We start from the raw sequence: 20,453 nt of genomic DNA, 5'->3' as shown, positions 1-20,453 counted from the left end.
AGAATACTCATCAGAGCTCATGAATGGCAAAAGTAAATTCAATGGAATCTCTATGGTCTCAGTGTGAGTCTCAGATTCCCATGGTTCCTCATTAGGGAACTCCTTGGAGGCCAGTGGACGTCCATTGAGGTCTTCCTCAGTGGAAATTACTGCCTCTTCCTTCTCTCCAAGTTCGGCCATGTGAGATATGGTTATGGCCTTGCACTCTCTTTTTGGATTCTCTTCTGTATTGCTTGGGAGAGTACTGGGAGGGAGTTCAGTAATTTTCTTACTCAGCTGACCCACTTGTGCCTCCAAAGTTCTAATGGCGGACCTTGTTTCAGTCATAAAACTTTGAGTGGTTTTAATTAGATCAGAGACTATGGTTGCTAATTCAGAATGGCTCTGTTTGGAATTCTCTGTCTGTTGCTGAGAAGATGATGGAAAAGGTTTGCCATTGCTAAACCTATTTCTTCCACCATCATTGTTGTTGAAATCTTGTTGAGGTCTCTGTTGATCCTTCCATGAGAGATTTGGATGATTTCTCCATGAAGGATTATAGGTGTTTCCATAGGATTCTCCCATGTAATTCACCTCTTCCATTGCTGGGTTCTCAGGATCATAAGCTTCTTCTTCAGGGGAAGCTTCCTTAGTACTGCCTGGTGCAGCTTGCATTCCAGACAGACTTTGAGAAATCATATTGACTTGCTGAGTCAATATTTTATTCTGAGCCAGTATGGCATTCAGAGTATCAATCCCAAGAACTCCTTTCTTCTGATTTGTCCCATTATTCACAGAATTCCTTTCAGAGGTGTACATGAATTGGTTATTTGCAACCATTTCAATGAGTTCCTGAGCTTCTGCATGCATCTTCTTCAGATGAAGAGATCCTCCAGCAGAGATGTCCAATGACATCTTAGATAGTTCAGACAGACCATCATAGAATATACCTATGATGCTCCATTCTGAGAGCATGTCAGAAGGGCACCTTCTGATCAATTGCTTGTATCTTTCCCAAGCTTCATAGAGGGATTCTCCTTCCTTCTGTCTGAAGGTTTGGACTTCCACTCTAAGCTTGCTCAATTTTTGAGGTGGAAAGAACTTTGCCAAGAAGGCATTGACTAGCTTTTCCCAAGAGTTCAGGCTTTCTTTGGGTTGTGAATCCAACCATGTCCTAGCTCTATCTCTTACAGCAAAAGGGAAGAGCATAAGTCTATAGACTTCAGGGTCAACCCCATTGGTCTTGACAGTGTCACAGATTTGCAAGAATTCAGCTAAGAACTGATGAGGATCTTCCAATGGAAGTCCATGAAACTTGCAATTCTGTTGTATTAGAGAAACTAATTGAGGCTTAAGCTCAAAGTTGTTTGCTCCAATGGCAGGGATTGAGATGCTTCTCCCATAGAAGTCGGGAGTAGGTACAGTAAAGTCACCAAGCACCTTCTTTGCATTGTTGGCATTGTTGTTTTTGGCTGCCATGGCTTCTTCCTCCTTGAAGAGCTCTGTTAGGCCCTCTACAGAGAGTTGTACTTTAGCTTTTCTCAGCTTTCTCTTCAAGGTCCTTTTGGGTTCGAGATCAGCCTCAACCAGAATGTCTTTGTCTTTGCTCCTGCTCATATGAAAGAGAGAAGAAAAAAGTATGGAATCCTCTATGTCACAGTATAGAGATTCCTTGAGGTGTCAGAGGAAAAGAAGAATAGAAGGAGAAGATAGATAGAAGAGAATTCGAACTTATCAAGAGGGATAGAGTTCGAATTGCACCTTGAGGAGGAGTGTTAGTCCCTTAAATAGAAGGATGTGAGAAGAGGGAAAGAATTTTCAAAATTAAAGTAAAAGATTTTGAAATAATTAAAAGAAATTTTGAAAATTTGATTGATGATTTTCGAAAACTAAGATTGGGAAAGAAATTAAGTGATTTTTGAAAAGATTTTGAAATTAGAAATTAAAAAGATATGATTGAAAATTAATTTTGAAAGAGATGTGATTGAAAAGATATGATTGAGAAGATATGATTGAAAATCAAATTAAAAAGAGAAAGTTTTAAAATTAAAGTTGATTACTTGACTAACAAGAAATTAGAAGATATGATTCTAGAATTAAAACTTTTGATCCTTTCTTAATAGGCAAGTACCAACTAGAAAATTTTGAATTAAATTATTAATTGTAGCAAGGATTTTTGAAAATAGTAATAAATAAAAAAAATTGAAAAGAAATTGATTTTGAAGAGATATGATTGAAAAGATATGATTTAAAAAAGATTTGATTTTGAAAAATTATGAAAATTTGAAAAAGATTTGAATTAAAAACAAAATCTTCCATCTAGTGTCATCCTGGCGTTAAACGCCCAGAATGGTATCCATTCTGGTGTTTAACGCCCAAAATGCTACCCTTTTGGGCGTTAAACTCCCAGCCAGGTACCCTGGCTGGTGTTTAAACGCCAGTTTTCCTTCTTCACTGGGCGTTTTGAACGCCCAGCTTTTTCTGTTTGATTCCTCTGCTGAATGTTCTGAATCTTCAATTCTCTATATTATTGACTTGAAAAGACATAGTTTTGAAAATATTTTTGAATTTTTGATGATGAGAAACAATAAAAATGCAACTAAGATCAAATGAACAATGCATGCAAGACACCAAACTTAGAAATTTTGTATTAGAGGCTCTAACAAATTGAGAATGCATAAGAAAAACAACAAAACACACAAAACAAGAGAATTTAAAGATCAGAGCAAGTAAATCATCAAGAACAATTTGAAGATTAATGAAGAACATAGTGCATGTAATTTTCGAAAATTAGAAGAATAAAGACATGCAATTGACACCAATCTTAAGACTAGACACTAAACTTAAACAAGAAACATAAAATATTTTTTATTTTTATGATTTTATAAATTTTTTGTGATTGTCAAAAATTGAGTGGAAAAGAAAATAAAGGGATTCAAAATTTTTAATAAGATTTCCAGGAATCATTGCAATGTTAGTCTAAGACTCCGGTCCAGGAATTAGACATGGCTTACTAGCCAGCCAAGCTTTCAGTGAAAGCTCCGGTCCAAAACACTAGACATGGCCAATGGCCAGCCAAGCTTTAACAGATCATTGCTAACAATAGCAAAATTGATAGAAATCAATAAGCTCTTGTGATGATAAATTGAAACCTCGGTCCAATAAGATTAGACATGGCTTCACAGCCAGCCAGACTTCAACAGATCATCATGAAACTCTAGAATTCATTCTTAAAAACTCCGAAGAACAAAATAGAAATTTTTTTTTGTATTTTAAAATTTTTTTTCGAAAATAAAAAGTAAAATTACCTAATCTAAGCAACAAGATGAACCGTCAGTTGTCCAAACTCGAACAATCCCCGGCAACGGCGCCAAAAACTTGGTGCACGAAACTGTGATCATCAACAATGGCACCAAAGGACTTAGAGCTCTCAAACGTGAATCACACTTTGTCACAATTCCGCACAACTAACCAGCAAGTGCACTGGGTCGTCCAAGTAATACCTTACGTGAGTAAGGGTCGATCCCACGGAGACTTTCGGCTTGAAGCAAGCTATGGTCATCTTGTAAATCTCAGTCAGGCAGATTCAAATGGTTATGGAGGATTGATAATTAAAGATAAATAAAACATAAAATAAAGATAGAGATAGAGATACTTATGTAATTCATTGGTAGGAATTTCAGATAAGCGTATGAAGATGCTTTGTTCCTCCTGAACCTCTGCTTTCCTATTGCCTTCTTCCAATCATTCATACTCCTTTCCATGGCAAGCTTTATGTTGGGCATCACCGTTGTCAATGGCTATTTCCCGTCCTCTCAGTGAAAATGTTCTACGCACGCTGTCACCGCACGGCTAATCATCTGTCGGTTCTCGATCATGTTGGAATAGGATCCATTGATCCTTTTGCGTCTGTCACATGCCCAACAATCGTGACTTTGAAGCTCGTCACAGTTATCCCTTCCCAGATCCTACTCAGAATACCACAGACAAGGTTTAGACATTTTGGATCTCAGGAATGGCCGCCAATAATTCTAGCCTATACCACGAAGGTTCTAATCTTAGATTAGAAACCCAAGAGATACACATTCAAGCTTGTTTGCATGTAGAACGGAAGTGGTTGTCAGTCACACGTTCATAGGTTAGAATGGTGATGAGTGTCACATATGCATCACATTCATCATGTTCTTGGGTGCAAATGAATATCTTGGAGAAGAAATAGACTTGAGTTGAATAGAAAAACAATAGTACTTTGCATTAATTCATGAAGAACAGCAGAGCTCCACACCTTAATCTATGGTGTGTAGAAACTCCACCGTTGAAAATACATAAGAAGAAGGTCTAGGGATGGCCGTGAGTCCAGCCCCCAAATGTGAAAAGGTCTATCCAAGGTATATCCAAAGTATAAAATATAATAGCAAAGGGTCCTATTTATAGAGAACTAGTAGCCTAGGGTTTACAGAAATAAGTAATTAATGCAGAAATCTTCTTCCGGGCCCACTTGGTGTGTGCTTAGGCTAAGCATTGAAGATTTCACATGTAGAGACTTATCTTGGAGTTAAACGCCAGCTTTTGTGCCAGTTTGGGCGTTTAACTCCAGCTTTTGTGCCAGCTCCGGCGTTAAACGCCAAAATTCTTGAGCTGACTTGGAACACCTGTTTGGGCCATCAAATCTTGGGCAAAGTATGAACTATTATATATTGCTGGAAAGCCCAGGATGTCTACTTTCCAACGCAATTGAGAGAGCACCAATTGGGCTTTTGTAGCTCCAGAAAATCTACTTCGAGTGCAGGGAGGTCAGAATCCAACAGCATCTGCAGTTCTTTTTCAGCCTCTGAATCAGATTTTTGCTCAGGTCCCTCAATTTCAGCCAGAAAATACCTGAAATCACAGAAAAACATACAAACTCATAGTAAAGCCCAGAAATGTGATTTTTATTCAAAAACTAATAAAAACATAATAAAAACTAACTAAAATATACTAAAAACATACTAAAAATAATGCCAAAAAGCGTATAAATTATCCGCTCATCAGTTATTTAATTATATCTATTTATTTTCCACTTTTATTTTGTGTTTTTTTTAGGTTGATGATCATGTGAAGTCACAAAAATAACTGAAAAATAAAAAACAGAATGAAAAACAGCATTAAAAATAGCTCACCCTGGAGGAAGAGCTTACTGGCGTTTAAACGCCAGTAAAAAGTATCGGACTGGCGTTAAATGCCAGAAAGAAGCATCAAGCTGGTGTTAAATGCCAGAAACAGGCTACAGTCTAGCGTTTAACGCCAGAAACAGGCTACAGCTTGGTGTTTAACGCTAGAAACAAGCAGTAGTCTGGCGTTAAACACCAGGATTGCACTCTAAGGGTATTTACACGCCTAAGTGGAGTAGGGATGATAAGTCCTTGACCCCTCAGGATCTGTGGACCCCACAGGATTTTCACCTACCCCACCTCTTCTTCTCCCTTCTTCACACATTTTCATAACACTCTTCCCCAAATACCCTTCACCAATCACCTCCATATCTCTTCCCAGAAACCCTACCCCTCTCTCCACTCCTATATAAACCCCTCCTTCCTTTTCACACATCATAAACACTTCTTTCTCCCCTTGGCCGAACCACTCTCACCTCTCCATCTCCTCTATTTTCTTCTTCTTCTACTCCCTTCCTTCTTCTTTTCCTCGAGGACGAGTAAACCTTCTAAGTTTGGTGTGGTAAAAGCATTACTTTTTGTTTTTTCATAACCATTTATGGCACCTAAGGCCGGAGAAACCTGTAGAAAGTAGAAAGGAAAGGCAGTTGCTTCCAACTCTGAGTCATGAGAGATGGAGAGATTCATCTCACAAGCGCATCACTAAGAAAAGGATGGAGCAAGCAAGAGAGCCCACTCATGGACCTCAACAAGAGCATGAGGAAATTCCTCATCATGAAATCCCTGAGATGCCTCAAGGGATGCACTTTCCTCCATAAAACTATTGGGAGCAAATTAACACCTCCCTAGGAGAATTAAGTTCCAACATGGGACAACTAAGGGTGGAGCACCAAGAGCATTCCAGCCTCCTCCATGAAATTAGAGAAGATCAAAGAGTCATGAGGGAGGAGCAACAAAGGCAAGGAAGAGACATTGAGGAGCTAAAGCACTCCATAAGATCTTCAAGAGGAAGAACTAGCCGCCATCACTAAGGTGGATCCGTTCTTTAATTTCCTTGTTCTTTATTTTTCTGTTTTTTGTTTCCTATGCCTTATGTTTTATCTATGTTTGTGTCTTATTACATGATCACTAATGTCTAAGTGTCTATGTCTTAAAGCTATGAATGTCCTATGAATGCATCACCTTTCTTAAATGAAAAAATGTTTTTAATCACAAAAGAACAAGAAGTACATGATTTCGAATTCATCCTTGAAATTAGTTTGATTATTTTGATGTGGTGGCAATACTTTTTGTTTTCTGAATGAATGCCTGAACAGTGTATATGTCTTTTGAATTTGTTGTTTCTAAATGTTAAAATTGTTGACTCTTGAAAGAATAATGAAAAAGGAGAAATGTTATTTGATAATCTGAAAAATCATAAAATTGATTCTTGAAGCAAGAAAAAAGCAGTGAAAAAGCAAAATCTTGCAAAAAAAATGGCAAAAATAAAAGAAAAAGAAAGAAAAAGAAAAAGCAAGCAGAAAATGCCAAGAGCTCTTTAAACCAAAAGGCAAGAGCAAAAAGCCAGTGACCCTTTAAACTAAAAGGCAAGGGTAAAAAGGATCCAAGGCTTTGAGCATTAATGGATAGGAGGGCCCAAAGGAATAAAATCCTGGCCTAAGCGGCTAAACCAAGCTGTCCCTAACCATGTGCTTGTGGCGTGAAGGTTTCAACCCAAAAGCTTGAGACTGAGCGGTTAAAGTCGTGATCCAAAGCAAAAAGAGTGTGCTTAAGAACCCTGGACACCTCTAATTGGGGACTCTAGCAAAGCTGAGTCACAATCTGAAAAGGTTCACCCAGTTATGTGTCTGTGGCATTTATGTATCCGGTAGTAATACTGGAAAACAAAGTGCTTTGGGCCACGGCCAAGACTCATAAAGTAGCTGTGTTCAAGAATCAACATATTGAACTAGGAGAATCAATAACACTATCTGAATTCTGAGTTCCTATAAATGCCAATCATTCTGAACTTCAAAGGATAAAGAGAGATGCCAAAACTGTTCAGAGGCAAAAAGCTACTAGTCTCCCTCATCCAATTGGAGCTAAGTTTCATTGATATTTTGGAATTTATAGTACATTCTCTTCTTTTTATCCTATTTAATTTTCAGTTGCTTGGGGACAAGCAATAATTTAAGTTTAGTGTTGTGATGAGCGGATAATTAATACGCTTTTTGGCATTATTTTTAGGTAGTTTTTAGTATGATTTAGTTAGTTTTTACTATGTTTTTATTAGTTTTTATGCAAAAATCACATTTCTGGGCTTTACTATGAGTTTGTGTGTTTTTCTGTGATTTCAGGTATTTTCTAGCTGAAATTGAGGGACCTGAGCAAAAATCTGATTCAGAGGCTGAAAAAGGACTGCAGATGCTGTTGGATTCTGATTTCCCTGCACTTGAAATGGATTTTCTGGAGCTATAGAAACCCAATTGGTGCACTCTCAATTGCGTTGGAAAGTAGACATCCAGAACTTTTCAGTAATATATAATAGTCCATACTTTGCCCGAGTTTTGATGACGCAAACCGGCGTTCAAACGCCAACTTCCTGCCCTATTCTGAAGTTAAACGCCAGAAACAGGTTACAAACCAGAGTTAAACGCCACAAACAGGCTGCAACCTGGTGTTTAACTCCAAGAGAAGTCTCTACACATGAAAGCTTCAATGCTCAGCCCAAGCACACACCAAGTGGGCCCTGGAAGTGAATTTCTGCACTATCTGCACTTAGTTACTTATTTTCTGTAACTCTAGCTACTAGTTTAGTATAAAAACTACTTTTAGTGATTTATTTCACATCTTTTGAGGCTATATTTGTATCACTTTTGATCTCTTGATCATGTTTGACGGCTGGCCATTCGGCCATGCCTGGACCATTATCACTTATGTATTTTCAACGGTGGAGTTTCTACACCCCATAGATTAAGGTGTGGAGCTCTGCTGTTCCTCATGAATTAATGCAAAGTACTATTGTTTTTCTATTCAATTCAAGCTTATTCTTATTCTAAGATATTCACTCGCACTTCAACCTGATGAATGTGATGATCCGTGACACTCATCATCATTCTCACCTATGAACGCGTGCCTGACAACCACTTCCATTCTATCTGCAATAGCTTGAGTGTGTATCTCTTAGCCTCCATTTCGAAAGATCGGAGTCTTCGTGGTATAAGCTAGAATTAATTGGCAGCATTCTTGAGATCCGGAAAGTCTAAACCTTGTCTGTGGTATTCCGAATAGGATCTGGGATGGGATGACTGTGACGAGCTTTAAACTCGCGAGTGTTGGGCATAGTGATAGACGCAAAAGGATCAATGGATCCTATTCCAACATGAGTGAGAATCGACAGATGATTAGCCGTGTGGTGATGCGCATAAACTTGTTATGCTACGATTTAGGAAATTGCACGATCGGCAAAATTCCTTCCGGCAAGTGCACCGGTTATCGTCAAGTAAAAACTCACAATAGAGTGAGGTCGAATCCCACAAGGATTGGTTGAGTGAGCAATTCGGATTAGAAGTGTGTTCTAGTTGAGCGGAATCAAGATTTATATGAGAATTACGGAATGTAAAATTGGCGGGAAAAGTAAATGACAAGGAATTGAAATGGCGGAATCTTAAATTTGCATGAATTAAATAGCAGAAGTTAAATTGCTGAAATTAAAAGGGATGGGGGTGATTGCATGAATTAAATTGCAGAATGTAAAGAGAAAGTGGAAATCAGAAATGGGGAATTCATTGGGTGTTAGGAGATATTGAGATCTCCGAATCAAAACATGTATATCTCTTCCTCAACCAATGCATTCATTGAATTTTGCTTGGCAATCTTATATGATTGGATCCCAATTCCTTGGCTCACCAATTCTCTCTAAAAACAAACAAATTCCCAATCCCTTGGTTTAAATGTTCATAAGAAGAGATGATGCTCGATCACTGATTATACCACACAGCTTCATGAACCACAATTTGGTAGGATTACATGTCACAATATCCATCCAAACCCCAATCCAATTCACTGTGAGAAAGCTTCTCTAGCATGAATCCTCCATTCCTTTCCCAAGGTTCCGAAGGATTCCAATTATGGGTAGTTTCTTTCCCAAGACAACTACCCAATGGAGTTAGATCGAGAAGCTTTCTAACAAAATTCAAGAGAAAAGATTGAAGAAGAAGATAAACTATTATTGATTCATTGAATTACAATAGAGCTCCCTAACCCAATGAAAGGGGGTTTAGTGAGTCATAGCTCTGAATTCAATTACAAAGATATGAAAACTAGCTAAATGAAAAGGTAAAGTTGCAAAAGTCACCTCTAACTTAAATTCTATCCTATTTATACACTTTCTATATTGAGCTTCTGTTGTGTTTCTTGGGCTTTGAGGCCTCTCCCTGCTTTCCTTTTGCCTTGGGTTTATGATCCATAATCTTGATGAGGCTGTTGATCCAAATTCTGTAACATTCATTGAGCCAACTTAGTGATAATCAAATAATGACACATGACTCAATAAATTGAAATTTCAAACTCATCAATCCTTCAGGCCCAATCCCATAAACCATGATATTCAATTGGGTTTCATACCAGAGTAAGTTTAAGTTAATGTTTGTGCTCAAAGACTAACTTAAACCGCAATATTTTTGGCCCAGAAACCTTTTCCAAGAGTGGCGTTTAAGTTGCAGTTTAAGCTTAAACTGCAGCTTAAACGCCAGACACTTCCAGTGAGGCTTTTTTTAGAAGCACGTTTAAGCTTCAGTTTAAGGTTAAACTGAAGCTTAAACGTGGAAATGGAAGAAGGCAGCCCTGGAGAGTCATGTAGTCGAACACGTTTAAGCTTCAGTTTAAGGTTAAACTGAAGCTTAAACGTGGATATAGGAAGGGCAGCCCTGGAGGTCGAACACGTTTAACCTCCAGTTTAAGGTCAAACTGGAGGTTAAACGTGGAAATGGAAGGAGGCATCCTGGAGGTCGAACACGTTTAACCTCCAGTTTAAGGTTAAACTGGAGGTTAAACGTGGAAGCTTAGAATGGTAGCCCTGGAGGTGTCGAACACGTTTAAGCTCTAGTTTGAGGTCAAACTGGAGCTTAAACGTGGAATTGGAGAAAGCAACCCTGGAGGAAAGTTCTTGGTCGAACACGTTTAAGCTCCAGTTTGAGGTCAAACTGGAGCTTAAACGTGGAAATGGCTCCCTGGTGCACTTCCCATTTCTGGCGTTTAACCTCCAGTTTAAGGTTAAACTGGAGGTTAAACGTGGAACTCCTTCCTGAGTGGCATTATCATTCTGGCGTTTAACCTCCAGTTTGAGGTCAAACTGGAGGTTAAACGTGGAATGCTTCTTTGGTGAGACTTTTCATTCTGGCGTTTAACCTCCAGTTTAAGGTTAAACTGGAGGTTAAACTTCAATTCCAGCATTTCTTAGCCTTCATGATTCTGGCGTTTAAGCTCCAGTTTAGGCTTAAACTGGAACTTAAACTCCACATGTGATATTCAAGCTTCCTTTATTGATTTTGTTACTTCCTTGCTTAGCCTCTTCTTCCCTGAAATCATCCAAACAATTGCATCAAAGTCTTGCAAAATTTCATGAGAAATCTTCCATTCATAGCATTCAAATAATATAACTAAAAACTCATGGAATTTGCATCAAAATCTTCATGTTGAATGATTCATTGCTTTGTTCTTCATTTAACCATTTTTGGTTACTTTAAGCTCAAGAAAATGCATAAAACAACTAAAACTAACAGAAAAATGCTAGTGAAACTAGCCTAAGATGCCTTGGCATCACAACACCAAACTTAATACTTGCTTGTCCCTAAGCAAGTCCTGAGTTATTTGAGAAGAAAGTATGAACAGAAAGCAATTACATTGGCTATATTAGCAAGCATTTGAAGTTCATCAGAAGGGTTTTATGCAGAAAGTTGCAGCATCACTTTTTCATACTTATCAGGTAAGATTATCACTTTTTCATTGCATCCATCAAACACTGCTATGGCCTCTTGTTATTCTTATGTCTTTGGCACTTTTCTCTTCTTTGTTTTTCTTTTCTTTTTCTTAGAGCTCCTTTGCTCCTTGTTTGCTTAGTGTCATGTGTTGCACAAGCCTTTGGCATTTTCTTTTTCTTATCAGTGCACTACACATATCCACTTTAGGCATTTTAGTTCACATTTCTTCTTGAGACATTGGTGCCCAGCACTTCTTTGTGTGACTAAATGTTTTGTATTTAGGTTGCTCTTGATAATGGACTTTTGGTTGATAATCCCGGGTTAGTTAACCCAAGTTACCGAGTGTTGAAACACTCCTCAGAACCTATTCATCCAAGCATATCCTTAATACATAAACACCACAGGCATTTGTCTCAGAAGTTCAAACCATTGGTGCCTAGCTTATTTTCTCAATTTTTTTGCTTTTTGGTTGCCTTTTTCAGTGGCTTTTTCTTCTTCTTTTTCTTTCTTTTTCATGGCCAAAGACATTTATTCATCAAGATCCATAGACAGTTTTCAATTTCTACATAAAAAATGATAATTCTACACTCTATTTCCAGTGATCTGACTTAAACAATCAAGCATGCATACCACCACTTAATTCTACTTGATTTGTCACTAATTGAGCCAAGTCACTTTTGTTCAAACTTTTCTTTTATTTTTGGAAACAGAACAAGCATGGCAAGCATTTGTTTAAGACGGTGAAGTTATATCCAAACATCTAGGCATTCACTTTATTCAAAGCAATAAACAGACACACATACTAGAGACTTCACATTAAAACTTAAATGACTCATAATGAAAGAAAACTCATAAAGACAATTCACCAATTATCATTTGATTATTAAGGAGTGAGACCACCTCTTATTTATTGCTTGGTTCTTCTTAATTCTTAGGATCCTGCTTCTTCTTGCTTCCTGCCTCTTTTTGACCACTTGTGCTTCCTTTGTCTTTTCTCATGAGCTTTTTCCAGAATCCAGCCTTTTTCATCGTTTCTTCCACTCCTTTTTCAAGGATCATTGCCTTGTTTATTTCTCCTTCTTTCCTCCCTTTGAAATACTCATCAAAAGCTGGGAATGCTGGGTCCATCTTGTGTAGATGTTCCCCTATGTAGTTAAGCTTGATTTGCGAACTGATGTTGTAATCAGCTTGGACTGAGTATCTTGCATTCTGTAAAGTGGTGGCTTCCTTGACTGCCAAGACATTGGCGTCTTGGTGTTGGCATATGTGGCTGAAGGATTCCTGTAAGTGTAAATTCTGTTCCCTTTGCAGATCGAAGAATCTTGATTCAAAGTTCCTTTGCATATCCATCATTTTTAGGTGAAAGTCCTCTTGTCTCTCCTGAGACCTCATGTATTGTTGAGACATTCCTTCCATGATTTCTTGGATTCTGCTCATATCCATGGGGTCTCTGGGAATTCGTTGTCTTCTTTCTGGAATTGCTTGCTCTTATTGCTCTTCTTCTCTGTCTTCTCCTTCCTGTCTTTCTTGTTCTGCTTCTTGCTCGGCTTCCACTTGTTGCCCTTCTTCATTTCTTCTTCTTGTATGTCTTGGAGGAGTTGGGCCAAGAGTCATTCTGTACGCAGTTATGGCCAATCCAGGATATAGCCAATTAGGTCTTTCATCCTCAAGTGGTACTTGGGCATCGATGCATAGTCTAATGATGGTGCTAGGGAAGTGAAGCCAGGATTCAGGGTCACTTTTCTCACTAAACTCTTGTATCTGTTCAGCAATGAGTTTATGAACTTTGATCTCCCCTCCCACCATGATGCAATGAAGCAAGATGGCTCTTTTAGGGACTATTTCTGAAGAGTTTGCAGTGGGTAGGATGGATCTCCTAACTATTGCATACCACCCTTTGGCTTCAGGTGTTAGGTCTCCCCTTCTCAAGACTCTTGGAGCCCCTCTTGTTTTTCTCACCCATTCAGCTCTGATGGCACAAAGGTCTTCAGCAATAGTTGCATAGTCAGGTTCTCCTATCATCCTTTCTTCATAACTTGCTTGGCTGAAATGTATGTTTTTCAGGCCAAGGGTTTTCATGATTGCTTTGGGACTGAAGTCAACTTCCACCCCTCTCACATAGCTTTTGTATGTGGGTTTCTTGGTTGGATCCTCCCTTACTGCATTTGCATAAAACTCTTTCACCAGGTTGATGTTGATTTTAGTGATTGGCTTAGTCAGGAGCTCCCACTTCCGCTTTTTGATCTTTTCCCAAACACCTGGGAACTCATCCTTTTCAAGGTCAAAGGGAACCTCAGCTAGTACCGTTTTAGGTCTCATCCATTCGGCTTGAATCTCATGGAAAACTGATCTGTATCTCCATGCATCGAATTCCCTGTTTTCCTCCATTGGCTGCTTGTCTTTTCTTCTTTTGTGGCTAGATGAAGCTGCCATTGGTTCTTTAGTTTTGGTAAGTGACAAGCTAAAGTTGACAAGGTGAAGCAAGAAGTGTTGTTGGAAGTGTGGGGAGGTTGTTTTCGGCAAGAGATAGTTTATGCTATGATGAAGGAAATGTGCATGAAGGAGATTTGGTGGTGTTGAACTCGTTCCCCAAGTGGTTCTTTATAGTGCCCATAAGTGAAAAATGGACGGCTAGGGTGGTTTGTGAAGGGTGGCTTGATGGTAAATATATGAATTAGGGAAAAGGACGAATTGCTTTTCATTTTCTTGGAAGTATTCTGGGTGCATTAGGTTGTACATGTAGCAATCTTTTCTTGCAGAACTTCCTTTTCCCATGTGTTAGCTTCAAAGACTTGTGAACTTTCTTTTTGACCAAGCACCGTACCTCCCTTTGTCTTTTTCCTTCATTTTTGTCTTTTCTTTTGTACCTGCACAAACAAACAAGTTTGCTATCATTTTTCGGTCCATGTGAATTATGAATAGTACTTGCACATGTAAATCAATGATTGTCTTTATGAGCTTATAGCCGTGGCTTCTACATGTATGCACACTTATTATTTGGACACCAAACTTAGTGTTTGGTCAAGTCTCCTGATGACATGAAATCCATATTGGTTGTCCTTAATGAATGTGCTTAATTCTAATAAATCATAGTCACCTTGGCTCTTTGATTCTAAACAAATTTACTATCCTAAGTAATTGAAACCAAAGCATTAAAACATGTGAATGGTATACTTGTCATGAATTTTGAAATCCAGAGGAACTTTTTGCTTTTCAAGAACCGTGTTCAAAGAGGAACACCAAACTTAATCTTTGGTTGTGCATTTTGAATGAAAATTTGAATGCATTTTGAATAAAATTTGGGGTGCCTTCAGGCACACCACACTTAGAGACAAATTGCATTTTTATATGCAATGTTTAGTGCACTCTTTCAGCAGTTGTCCTGAGGATTCAAGTTCATGCTTAAGAAACCATGCTTTATTAGATGTAAAGCAAAACACTAAAGATTAAGGATACTAAAAACATGGGTTGCCTCCCATGAAGCGCTTCTTTAACGTCACTAGCTTGACGGTTGTCCCTTGTTAGGGTGGATTGTAGTGCTTGACGTCTTCTCCTCTCACTATGCAAACGTCCCCACTTGATTCCTTCATGACCTCTAAATGTTCCATAGAAAGAACTTTCCTGATTGTGAACACTTGAGGGCGCTGGGAAGGAATTGTTTTGAGGCCAGGTGGGATTGGCAGATAATGACTTGATATCACTTTATCTCCCGGAGAGAAACCTTCAGTGGGAATTTTCTTGTTTCTCCACCCTCTTGGCAATTTCTTTACAATTCTTCCCTTTCTCTTGAAGCTTTCTTCATTGACCCTTATGCCGGGAGGATCCTTCTGATCTGTTTCTATTGATTCTTGTGGCTTTAACTCTTGCAATTCTTGTTTGCTTTCCAAGGACTGTTTCAGAGTTTCAGCTGCCGGATTGCTTTCCTCCAAACACAGATGGCTACTCTCATCCTTAGGCTTTTCATGTTCTGGTTCAGGCTCAGATGCAGGTTTGAAAACATTGAAAATGAGCTGTTCATCATGTATTCTCAAAATTAGCTCTCCTTGTTCTACATCTATGAGTGCTCTAGCAGTGGCTAGAAATGGCCTCCCCAGAATGATGGGGTGTAGGTAGCTTTCTTCCATGTCCAAAATGACAAAGTCTGTGGGGAAAAAATAATTTCCCACTTTCACCAGCACATTCTCAACTACCCCTTCAGCTTGCTTCTGAGTTTTGTCAGCCAGTTGTATGATTACATCAGTGGATCTCACCTCATTCAGTTGTAGTCTCTTCATAAGAGTCAGAGGCATCACATTTATGCTAGCTCCTAGATCACAGAGTCCTTTGTCAATTTTTGTTTCCCCTATGATGCAGGGGATATGAAAACTTCCTGGGTCTGTTTTCTTAGAGATTATATCCTTCTTGATGAGGGCACTACATTCCTTGTTCATTATTACAGTTTGTCCTCCCTTTAAAACTCTTTTCTTGCTCAGCAATTCCTTTAAATACTTGATATGTGTTGGCATCTGCTGGAGAGTCTCAAGAAAGGGAATATTGATATGGAGAGACTTAAATGTCTCTAAAAACCTTGAATAGGTTTTCCCTTTTTCACCTCCTCCTAACCTCTGAGGAAATGGTGCTTTTGGTTTATATGCTTCCATCATGCCTTTTTGCAGTTCTTTGGCTTGCTCAGTTTCACTTTCTTGCTGAGCTTCTTCCACACCTTCCTTCAAGCTTTCTGGCTCCTGTTTTGAGGGTCTGATTCCTTCTTCTTCTGAGACTTCCTTCAATATGGTGATGGCCTTGCATTCTTCCCATCTCACTCTCTTTTGTTCCCCTTTAGGATTCTTTTCTGTGTCACTAGGGAACACTGCAGTTGATTTGGGGGCCTGTTGAGATAGCTCTCCTACTTGAGACTCCATCCTCTTGAGTTTTTCACCATGGTTCCTTAAGGTAGCTCTCACATCATCCCTGAAGCCTTTCAATTCGGTTATGTCTTGACTCATGGTTGCCATCATTCCTTCTATCCGGTTTAATTGATCTTGAAATTGTTGGTTCGGATTAAGTTGGGTAGGTTGATTATTTTGGCCATGATATGGTGGTTGGGAGTAAGTGTTTTGTGTGGCTTGGTATGATCTTTGGTTGGAGTTTTGGTATGTGGGATTGTTATGTTGGTTGTGGTTGTAAGGTTTGTGGTTTTGTGGTTGGGTTTGTTGGTTCCCCCACCCAAAGTTTGGGTGATTTTTCCATCCTGGGTTGTAAGTGTTGGAATGTGGATCATATGATTGCCTTTGTTGGTTTCCCACATAGTTGGCCTCTTCCCAATCACCTCCTTCAATGCTTACTTCCTCTTGATCTTGTGTGTGTATTGCAGCCACTTGCTTTGTTTCTAATTGCCTGGTAAGCTCTGCTAGTTGCTTGGCAAACACTTTGTTTTGGGCTAGAATTGTATCAACATGGTTCAGCTCCATGACTCCCTTAGTGTTGTGCCTCTCTGATGCATAATAGTACTCATTCTCAGCCACTGTCTCAATCACTTCAATGGCTTCTTCCACAGTCTTTTTCCTGTTCAATGAACCTCCTGATGAATGGTCTACAGCCTTCCTTGATTCATAAGAGAGTCCATCATAGAAAATATGCAATTGCACCCAGTCATGGAACATGTCTGGTGGGCATTTCCTTGTCAAATCCTTGAATCTCTCCCATGCCTCGTAGAGAGTTTCACCATCTTGTTGTCTAAAAGTTTGAACCTCAGATCGAAGCCTATTGACCTTTTGTGGGGGGTAGAAACGTGCCAGAAACTTGCTTTCCACTTCATCCCATGTTGTTAGACTCCCCTTTGGGAATGATTCCAGCCACTTGGCTGCTTTGTCCCTAAGTGAAAATGGGAACAAAAGCAGTTTATAGGCATCTTCCTGGACTCCATTGGACTTCACAGTGTCACAAATTCTCAGGAATTTTGTGAGATGTTGGTTGGGATCTTCATTAGCACTCCCACCAAATGAACAATGATTCTCCACAAGTGATATTAGCTGTGGTTTGAGCTCAAAATTGTTGGCCTGAATGGGTGGTTTCTGAATGCTGCTACCACAATTCCCAGAGGTTGGGTTTATGTATGAACTAAGAACCCTCCTCTCAGGAATGGCATTGTTTCCATCAGCTCTCTCATGGTTGTGAACTTCTCTATCCATGTTGAGATCTAGAGCTTCCTCAAAATTGTCCTCAGATTCTCCTTCAGATTCTTCTTCTCCCAGTACTCTCTTCCCTCTTGCTTCCCTTCTAAGTCTATGAAGGGTCCTCTCTGGTTCGGTATATGGAGGAGTTGATGTCTCTCCTCTCCTACCTGTCATACAAGAACACAGCACAGGCAACAAACAAGTGAAATACTCTTGGTTAATGGAAGAGTATGGTTAGATCAATTGAGGAATTAATTCAAACAGTTAGTGAGTCAGTGAGTTAGTTGCTTGAATTTAAAGGCATAAAGAAAGAAAGCATGTAACAGAGTGCAGAAATTAAAATTCAACAAGTAACTTGTACTGAATTAATCAAAAAAAAAAAATGCTCAATCTAGTTAACTTCCAATTGGAGAATTGTCAATCGAAAACCAATCCCCGGCAACGGCGCCATAAACTTGATGCGCATAAACTTGTTATGCTACGATTTAGGAAATTGCACGATCGGCAAAATTCCTTCCGGCAAGTGCACCGGTTATCGTCAAGTAAAAACTCACAATAGAGTGAGGTCGAATCCCACAAGGATTGGTTGAGTGAGCAATTCGGATTAGAAGTGTGTTCTAGTTGAGCGGAATCAAGATTTATATGAGAATTGCGGAATGTAAAATTGGCGGGAAAAGTAAATGACAAGGAATTGAAATGGCGGAATCTTAAATTTGCATGAATTAAATAGCAGAAGTTAAATTGCTGAAATTAAAAGGGATGGGGGTGATTGCATGAATTAAATTGCAGAATGTAAAGAGAAAGTGGAAATCAGAAATGGGGAATTCATTGGGTGTTAGGAGATATTGAGATCTCCGAATCAAAACATGTATATCTCTTCCTCAACCAATGCATTCATTGAATTTTGCTTGGCAATCTTATATGATTGGATCCCAATTCCTTGGCTCACCAATTCTCTCTAAAAACAAACAAATTCCCAATCCCTTGGTTTAAATGTTCATAAGAAGAGATGATGCTCGATCACTGATTATACCACACAGCTTCATGAACCACAATTTGGTAGGATTACATGTCACAATATCCATCCAAACCCCAATCCAATTCACTGTGAGAAAGCTTCTCTAGCATGAATCCTCCATTCCTTTCCCAAGGTTCCGAAGGATTCCAATTATGGGTAGTTTCTTTCCCAAGACAACTACCCAATGGAGTTAGATCGAGAAGCTTTCTAACAAAATTCAAGAGAAAAGATTGAAGAAGAAGATAAACTATTATTGATTCATTGAATTACAATAGAGCTCCCTAACCCAATGAAAGGGGGTTTAGTGAGTCATAGCTCTGAATTCAATTACAAAGATATGAAAACTAGCTAAATGAAAAGGTAAAGTTGCAAAAGTCACCTCTAACTTAAATTCTATCCTATTTATACACTTTCTATATTGAGCTTCTGTTGTGTTTCTTGGGCTTTGAGGCCTCTCCCTGCTTTCCTTTTGCCTTGGGTTTATGATCCATAATCTTGATGAGGCTGTTGATCCAAATTCTGTAACATTCATTGAGCCAACTTAGTGATAATCAAATAATGACACATGACTCAATAAATTGAAATTTCAAACTCATCAATCCTTCAGGCCCAATCCCATAAACCATGATATTCAATTGGGTTTCATACCAGAGTAAGTTTAAGTTAATGTTTGTGCTCAAAGACTAACTTAAACCGCAATATTTTTGGCCCAGAAACCTTTTCCAAGAGTGGCGTTTAAGTTGCAGTTTAAGCTTAAACTGCAGCTTAAACGCCAGACACTTCCAGTGAGGCTTTTTGTAGAAGCACGTTTAAGCTTCAGTTTAAGGTTAAACTGAAGCTTAAACGTGGAAATGGAAGAAGGCAGCCCTGGAGAGTCATGTAGTCGAACACGTTTAAGCTTCAGTTTAAGGTTAAACTGAAGCTTAAACGTGGATATAGGAAGGGCAGCCCTGGAGGTCGAACACGTTTAACCTCCAGTTTAAGGTCAAACTGGAGGTTAAACGTGGAAATGGAAGGAGGCATCCTGGAGGTCGAACACGTTTAACCTCCAGTTTAAGGTTAAACTGGAGGTTAAACGTGGAAGCTTAGAATGGTAGCCCTGGAGGTGTCGAACACGTTTAAGCTCCAGTTTGAGGTCAAACTGGAGCTTAAACGTGGAAGTGGAGAAAGCAACCCTGGAGGAAAGTTCTTGGTCGAACACGTTTAAGCTCCAGTTTGAGGTCAAACTGGAGCTTAAACGTGGAAATGGCTCCCTGGTGCACTTCCCATTTCTGGCGTTTAACCTCCAGTTTAAGGTTAAACTGGAGGTTAAACGTGGAACTCCTTCCTGAGTGGCATTATCATTCTGGCGTTTAACCTCCAGTTTGAGGTCAAACTGGAGGTTAAACGTGGAATGCTTCTTTGGTGAGACTTTTCATTCTGGCGTTTAACCTCCAGTTTAAGGTTAAACTGGAGTTTAAACTTCAATTCCAGCATTTCTTAGCCTTCATGATTCTGGCGTTTAAGCTCCAGTTTAGGCTTAAACTGGAACTTAAACTCCACATGTGATATTCAAGCTTCCTTTATTGATTTTGTTACTTCCTTGCTTAGCCTCTTCTTCCCTGAAATCATCCAAACAATTGCATCAAAGTCTTGCAAAATTTTATGAGAAATCTTCCATTCATAGCATTCAAATAATATAACTAAAAACTCATGGAATTTGCATCAAAATCTTCATGTTGAATGATTCATTGCTTTGTTCTTCATTTAACCATTTTTGGTTACTTTAAGCTCAAGAAAATGCATAAAACAACTAAAACTAACAGAAAAATGCTAGTGAAACTAGCCTAAGATGCCTTGGCATCATGTGGTGACAGCGCACTTGGACCATTTTCACTGAGAGGATGGACGGTAGCCATTGACAACGATGATCCCCCAACATACAGCTTGCCATGGAAAGGAGTATGAATGATTGAATGAAGACAGTAGGAAAGCAGAGATTCAGAAGCTACAAGCATCTCCATACGCTTATCTGAAATTCTCACCAATGAATTACATAAGTATCTCTATCTTATTTTATATTTTATTTATATTTTAATTATCAAAATCTCATAACCATTTGAATCTGCCTGACTGAGATTTACAAGATGACCATAGCTTGCTTCAAGCCGACAATCTCCGTGGGATCGACCCTTACTCACGTAAGGTTTAT

General features: G+C 39.0%; 2 non-coding genes across 2 annotated transcripts; both read left to right on the top strand.

Annotated features, from left to right (window-relative positions):
- The first annotated feature begins 952 nt into the window (after nt 1-952).
- Nucleotides 953-1,056, top strand: LOC112731763 (small nucleolar RNA R71). Its single transcript, XR_003167525.1, has one exon. It is a non-coding gene; the product is annotated as a small nucleolar RNA R71 (small nucleolar RNA).
- Nucleotides 1,057-16,729: 15,673 nt separating this feature from the next.
- On the top strand, nt 16,730-16,833 carry LOC112730838 (small nucleolar RNA R71). The gene has a single exon (XR_003166644.1). It is a non-coding gene; the product is annotated as a small nucleolar RNA R71 (small nucleolar RNA).
- Nucleotides 16,834-20,453: the final 3,620 nt, after the last annotated feature.

Source organism: Arachis hypogaea, chromosome 12 (genome assembly GCF_003086295.3).
Source record: "Arachis hypogaea cultivar Tifrunner chromosome 12, arahy.Tifrunner.gnm2.J5K5, whole genome shotgun sequence".
NCBI classification, from domain to species: domain Eukaryota; kingdom Viridiplantae; phylum Streptophyta; class Magnoliopsida; order Fabales; family Fabaceae; genus Arachis; species Arachis hypogaea.
Note: the sequence above shows the minus strand (reverse complement) of the source record. Positions and strands in the feature narration are given on the sequence as shown.